The following is a 7,387-nucleotide window of genomic DNA, read 5'->3' as shown; positions in this document are numbered from 1 at the left end:
CTTGCTAGCAACATATGTCACCGAATCACAAACACAGTTGTGTTCCAAAAAATACAACAAACATGGGATCAAGAGGAGATGCAGTTTTGAGGTCCCCTCCTTTGTGGGGGTCCAGATGGTAATATTCCTCTAGTCTACTACACATTCTGAACGTGTTCAATAATCTAATGATCTAGTGTGGTCTCTTACATCACTCATACTTCCAGTCATACAGCCATTTCAGTCTCTCAGCATTTCTTGAGATGTAAGGGGCTTTTACTGGAGAAGAATTGGGGGGCTAGGAATGTTGCTTATCTTGCAAATTTCTCTCTAAGCAAAAGTCCTATCTGATTAATACGGAATAAACCCCAACCAATGTATTTGAGTTAGTGAAAAGCTAAGAGTTTGCAAAAAAGGAAAAATTAAGTTTCTGCACTTGGCCTAACTCAGATAGGCCCATTTACCTCACTTATAAAATCACATCTTGAGCACCATGTTCCTCAGCGCTGAGCTCTGTGTGGGGAAAGGTCAGAGGAGGACAGGGAAGGGCCAGGCCCTACAGCATGGCTGGACTGGAGGTGAGAAAGGGAAAAAGGGCAGCATCAGGGCGGGGGCAGAGCATCTCCTTCCTCCTTCACTCACCCATGTGAGTCCTAGCACCTGGGACATTTTGCTGCATTTAAAACCAATCCTTTTTTTGGTGTCTCTTCTTATGGCGTGAGACCCCACGGCTGGCCTGAGAAACACGAAGCGAGCTCAGCTCCCCACCATTGCCAGATCGCGGCACACACCCATGGGCGGCGGGTATAAGAGGCCAGGGGAGGCTAAGCCTCTCCTGGAGCAGCCACCACTGCCCTTCCACCAGACACCTGGGCTGTGGTGGCCCTGCCTGAGCTCTGTCTCCGTTCTCTGAGGCCCCCCGCCCATTGCTCGTCACATCCCTGCGGGAGGTGGGGCCTTGTGGGGGAAGGAAGGATGTAGAGGGGACGAGGGATGCGGCGAGTGGTGGGGCCTTGCAGGGTAGGGGAAGGAGAGAAGGGATGTGGTGAGTAGCAGTGGGAGGGCAGACGAGAGGCGGGGCCTGGGGCAGAGCTGGGGTGGAATGTGGGCGGGGTTATGGGCAGAAGAGGTGGGACCTTGTGGGGGAAGAGAGGATGTAGAGGGGAGGAGGAACGCGGCGAGTGGTGGGGAAGGAGAGAAGGGATGTGGTGAGTGGCGGTGGGAGGGCAGAGGAGAGGCGGGGCCTGGGACAGAGCAGGGGTGGAGTGTGGGCGGGGTCATGGGCAGAAGAGGCAGGGCCGCAGGTGGGGGAAGAGGCAGGTCAGGGAGCTAGCCTCCTCTAGGGGAAGCTTCACTCCCCACCCATGCGCACACCACATTGTCCAGTTAGTGTCTAGTTAATGTCTTTGACAGTCTCAAGTGACTGGGCTCCCGCCTCTGCCCTGCCAGCACGCCATCCCATAATTCCCAGGCATCTAGGGGCCTGATTTGCCTTTCACAGTTTTGACACCAGTGACTTCACTGGAGTTACTCCCAATTTCATGGGAAAATCAGACCCTAGATGTGCCGACCCTGCTGGTTTGATGGGAGTGCACATGCTTTGGCATGACAAGGGGCTGCTTGCAGTCCTACAGACAGTGTCTTGAGCGGGAGTCTCTGTCAAACAATAAAAACACTGGATATTTCTACAACAGGCTGCACACGAGGGTCAGAACCACAACCGCTGAGTCTTAATATGGCTGCTCTGCACAAGTTTAGGGAGACTCTCTGGTCTGAGACCCACGTTATAAATTAGTGCTAAAGACAGGATCATTTTTAGCAAAATGGTTCTATCCTAGTGCAGGCAGGCATGAAATATGTCACGCACTAATAATTAGAGCCCTGCACGAATACAAAATTTGTATCCACACATCCAATCCGCAAACGTGGTCTGCGGATGTCCGCATCCACGGATATAAAGCCGATATCTGCAGATTTGCAGGGCTCTACTAATGATCTAGTTGTAATAGGATTTCTATCCTATCCTGCAAAATTCTGCTCCATCTCTGAAATAACACTACAGTGCTCTCTGGTCCACATCCACTCCTCAGAGAGGAGGTGAGCTTCAGCAAACAAAGCTGGGGTGGGGTGACACACTGCAATATGTTACTGCTCCCATTCCTCCTGACCATGCAGATCCAACCCTTTGGTTATCCCAGATTTGAGTCCAATTCTGATCTCCCTTACACAGATGTAACTCCACTGATGTCACTCACTGGGCTTCTGAGGGAACCGGTACTTCTAAGAGGCTCCGGCAACAGCTAATTGATACCAGCTGTTTTGTGGTGCAGAGGCTTGCATTAGGCAATGATGGTCAGTTAACTCCTCAGGCCCCGCGTGAACCAGTCCTCTGTCAGCCTCCGAGGTTTGCAGTGTTTATGGAGCACTACAACCCTGTGTACGTAGGCTCAGAGTCAGGCCCCATAGTGTTAGGGAGCAATTGGAGAAAGAAAACAAATATAGGGGAGTGGTATGATCCAGGGGCTAGGGACCTGGACAGGGAGTCGTCAGCCCGAAGAGCTGGGATTCCAGGATACCCACCTCTGCCACTGAATTGCTGGGTGACAGGCAAATTGCTGCCCATTTCCCATCCCACATCAGGTCCATTTGGAGGATAAGCTCGGTGGGAAAGGGATTGTTTCTTACTGCGTGTCTGTGCAGCACCCAGTTGTGGATTCTGATCTTTGCTGGGGCACTAAGTGCTACCATCATATGCATGATAATCTCGACACAGATCCAGCCCATAGGAGGAGTAAGTGAAGGCCATGTCTCAGAGGGAGTCCTGGGTGGATATTCTGCAAAAGGATTAAACATCAAATACATGAGCAATCTCTGGCATCTAAGGGGCAGCTTGAGTAGGGCATTTGTGTTCATTGACAGTACAGTGAACTGTGGTATGTCCCCTCCCTTCCGCCCAACAAATCTTCCCATTTCCGTAATTGCTGGAACACCCCAAGTAGTGATTCAGGGAGCTGATTCTGCCTATTTGTCTTGCTTCTCCATTCTTGCCAGGGCTTCACAAGGTTCCCTTCCCATCACCCGCCAACCCCTCTGCTGATAGCACTGAACCCAGCCTGGAACCATATTCTGAGTGTGACCCGACTGGTTATTCAAGGCCTGCTACATCCTTTACAGATAAAAATGCACATTCAAGGTCCTAAAAGGCATCTCTGGGACTCTCACCCCCAAGCCGCCCACTCTACCGCTTGACAGACCAAAGACCTCTTAACGCACAAGTACATCCTCCATTTCCATAAGAAAAGAAAAAAATCAAACACTCTCCCCACCAACATGCTGAGGGCAGCATGTATACTCTGGCCAAGTGAAGGAAGAGTGGAAGCAAGTACCAATGTATCATTCACACTCTGTAGAATATGGGAGGGTGCATGTCAACTCCTCCATCACTACAGTACTTGCTCCCTCTGTTCTAGGGGGCGTTCCCAATTCCGTCTCATGGTCACTGCTTCAGGCAGAACTCTGCTCCCAAGCCCCAGAGCTGGAACGGGGGTGGGGGTCAAGGGGCCATGCCCCCATACTTTTTAACAAAAGAAACATATGCACTGTGGAAAAAATATGATCATACTGCTAAAGGCCAAGATGCTCTATGTACTCTGGAGGAATTCTGCACCACTGCTCAAGCACAGAATTCATGTCCCCCACAGATTTTTGCCCCCCGCAGAATAATTATTCTGCTGAGGAGGTGCTGCAATTACATCCTTTGCCCAACAGGAACTGCTGTAGCACCAGAAGACAGGGCAGCTGGCTCAGTGTGGAATAGCCAGCCATGGCCCACCCATTTCTACAAAGTTTCCGGTGCCCTTGCTCCCAAGTTCCTTAATACACCTTCCTGCTGCTTACTCTGAACCCCTTCCCAAGGTGAGGAATGCTGGACCGTCACCACCCTTGTCACCCGCACCACCCAACTATAATCAGGGCCGCCGAGAGCGGGTTCGGGCCCCGGTGAAAAAATTTTTCGGGCCCCCCAGCAAGGGCGAACCAGCTAAACAGGGCCGACAAGGGGGGGGGGAAGCTATGCCCCGGGCCCCCTTCCGAACCGCCGGGCCCCGGTAATTTGTACCGGCTTCCCCCCCTCTCGTCGGCCCTGACTATAATGCCTGCCTCAGCCCTGACCTCAGGGCGATAGCCAATCATTAATCAAAGAGTAGACGACAGCCCCCTTGCACAAGAGCTGCAGCCAGGTGAAGAAGATGCTCAGGGATCCCATTGTGCTGTAGCACATCCCACAGATACTTGTGCAGTCAATGGCCTTGTTTTGATCCAAGGAATATACGTAGGGTGACCAGATAGCAAATGTGAAAAATTGGGATGAGGATGGGGGGTAATAGGCGCCTATAGAAGAAAAAGCCCCAAATATCGGGACTGTCCTTATAAAATAGGGACATCTGGTCACCCTAAATATACGTACCCTGGCCAGGCCCCTGCTGCCCTGCCTCAAACGTCTCCCAAAGATAGCACAGCAAGTCCACTAGCAGCCAACCCTTGCCTGCACTGGATCAGCATTGGAGCCACCCCACCAAGCTGCTTTGCCAAGATCTTACTCTGTATTCAGTAGGGGCAGTGGTCTCCAGTTTTCTCACAACCACCTGTCCTGCCCTTTACTCGGTAGGATCAGCAAACCCTCATTAAATAATCTCTCCAACTCCCTCCTTTCCAATGCCTAAGCAAAAATTAGTGGGAAAGTCTGATACAATTCACTCGTCAGCCAGTCTCTGCCTGGGAACACTCCTTCTTTAAAGCGTGAACAGGGCCGGCGCAACCCATTAGGTGACCTAGATAGTCGCCTAGGGTGCTACAATTTGGGGGGCGGTGACCGCGGCGGTATTTTGGCGGCGGGACCTTCCGCCGCCTCTGTGGGGGGTGGCATTTTGGGGCGGGACCTTCCGCCGCCTAGGGCGGCAGAAAAGCTGGCGGCGCTCCTGAGAGTGAATTGCTTCCAAAACATCCGGACATGGCATAGGGGCACACAGACCTTCCGCCTGGTCTACCATGACTTCGGGGGCTACCCCAGAACCCAGAAACGCCTCCCACGCTTTCCTGTCCCTCTACACTGAAGTCTGCTGTTGTTGCTCTTCTCCCCAAGCAACGGGGCATAATAAACCTGGATCACATCCAGCATCTCCTCAAGGCTTCTAATATACCTCCCTTCTGCATTTCTCAAACCACCCTGTCCCTGGCCTCCGCCCTCTCATTGGTATAGGCAGAAGTCTGGTGCCAGTTGGTCTTTACTCTGACTCTATCAGCGGCTGCTTTCCCTTGACTTTTAGTCTTGTCCCCAACAGGGCCGGCGCTTCCATTTAGGCGACCTACGCGGTCGCCTAGGGCACCAGGATTTGGGGGGGGGCGCGGCATTTTGCCCCCAGCAGCAATTCGGTGGCGGGGGGGCCTTCCGCGCTCCAGGTCTTTGGCGGCAATTCTGCGGCGAGTCCTTCACTCGCTCCGGGACCTGCTGCCAAAGTGCCCCGAAGACCAGGAGCGCAGAAGGACCCTTCTGCCGCAGAATTGCTGACGACAACCGGGAGCACGGAAGGACCCCCGCCTAGGGCACCAAAACCCCTGGTGCCGCTCCTGGTCCCCAATATGAGAACTGCTGATACTCTCCTCCCTCTTCCTGAGATTATCGCTCGCACCCCTGAGAGCTGCATCAGGAGGCACCTGCTCCTTCCCTACCATCTCCCATCCCATCCTGTGTCCCTGGTCAAGGCTTGGGCTCTGAGGGGTTCCCTCTCCTAGAGCACAACTACTCGGAGACTCTGCAGCCACTCTTGATGACACAAACTCAACATTTCTTTTTAATTCCATCATTTCCTGCTCCCCCCATTTCCTTCTCCCCGGCCTTCCTGCCGCTTCTGTGCTAAATAGTTCAGCTGCTGCCTCTCCATTTTCAGAGTCTGCCTGTCCTTGGCAAGACTCTTGAACAACTGCTTCACTTCCTATCTGCCTTCCCGCTTGCCAAGGAGGGATAAACCCCCATTACTGACTGAATCCTCAAACTGAGCAAGGAAGTGAAAAAACCCAGGCCTCTTCCCACTGCCCACCTGACTGCCAGCACTCATGACTTCCAAGATCCTCAGATTCTACTTCCAACCCCCCCACCCCTCCGCCCCCTTTTCACACCGAATGGCCATATCCAAATGCAAAGTGACCTGCCCCAATAAGTGACCCAATACCTTGAGCAGGATGGCCTGGAACCCTACATACTTCACTCTCTTCTGCACGTTCAGCTTGTGAATTCTAGTCTTCCCTGCCCCTCTAAAAATGTATGTCCACCACTCTTCCCATGCCCCTGCTTCTGAGCAGGGCCAGCTCCAGGCACCAGCAAAACAAGCAGGTGCTTGGGGCGGCACATTTCTAGGGGTGGCATTCCGGCGCCGGCCATCATAGGCGCCGACTCTGGGGCATGGGGAAAAAGTGCCCCCGCCACTCCAGCTCACCGCCCCAGCTTGCCTCCGCCTGCTTCCCTGAGCGTGCCGCTGCCGCTCCGCTTCTCCCCCTCCCTCCCTCCCAGGCTTGCTGCGCGGGAAACAGCTGTTACGCGCAGCAAGGCTGGGAAGGAGGGAGGGAGGAGAAGCCGAGCGGCGGGCGGTTGGGGGAGGCGGCGGTGGTGGAGTGGAGGTGAGCTGGAGCGGGGAGTGGTTCCTCTACCCCCCCGTTACTTCCTGCGCCACCCACCCTAGCTCACCTCCGCTCCGCCTGCTCCCCTGAACGCGCCGCTGCTCTGCTTCTGTTTCTGATTTATCTTCTCAATATCATTCACTATTTTACATACCCAATTAAGTTCCTTCTTATTCATCTAAACACTCTTAAACTTTTCAATTTCTCTTCATATGAAAGTTCTTCAATACCCTTAATCATATCTTTCACTTATCTTTAAAGCCTCTCTATTTTTTCTAGATACTTTTTGAGATAGTGACCAAAACATAACATAGTATTCCCATAAGGGCATACTCTTAATATTACTGGCATTACAATATTTTAATTCCTATTTTGTATCACATTCCTTTTGTATCTCAATATTTTGTTTGCCTTTTTTCCTCTTTCTTTTTTAACTGCCATTGCACAGTGAGTATTCCACAATGACATCCGAGTCTTTTTCAGGAGTGATTACATTTAATTTCAATTCCAGTAATGTGTATGAGTTCAAATCATGCCTCCCAGTGTGCATAACTTGCATTCATGAACACTAAATTTAATCTGTGATTGTGCTGCCCATACACCCAGCTTTATCATGTTCCTCTGAAGTTCCTCAATGTCTTCTCTAGCCTTAACTAACCTAAATAACAGTAAAAAGCAAGAGAGAGTCCTGTGGCACCTTTAAGACTAACAGATGTATTGGAGCATAAGCTTTCGT

Source organism: Trachemys scripta, chromosome 23, assembly GCF_013100865.1.
Source record: "Trachemys scripta elegans isolate TJP31775 chromosome 23, CAS_Tse_1.0, whole genome shotgun sequence".
NCBI lineage: Eukaryota > Metazoa > Chordata > Testudines > Emydidae > Trachemys > Trachemys scripta.
The sequence above is the reverse complement of the archived record's forward strand: the minus strand, read 5'-3'. Positions refer to the sequence as shown.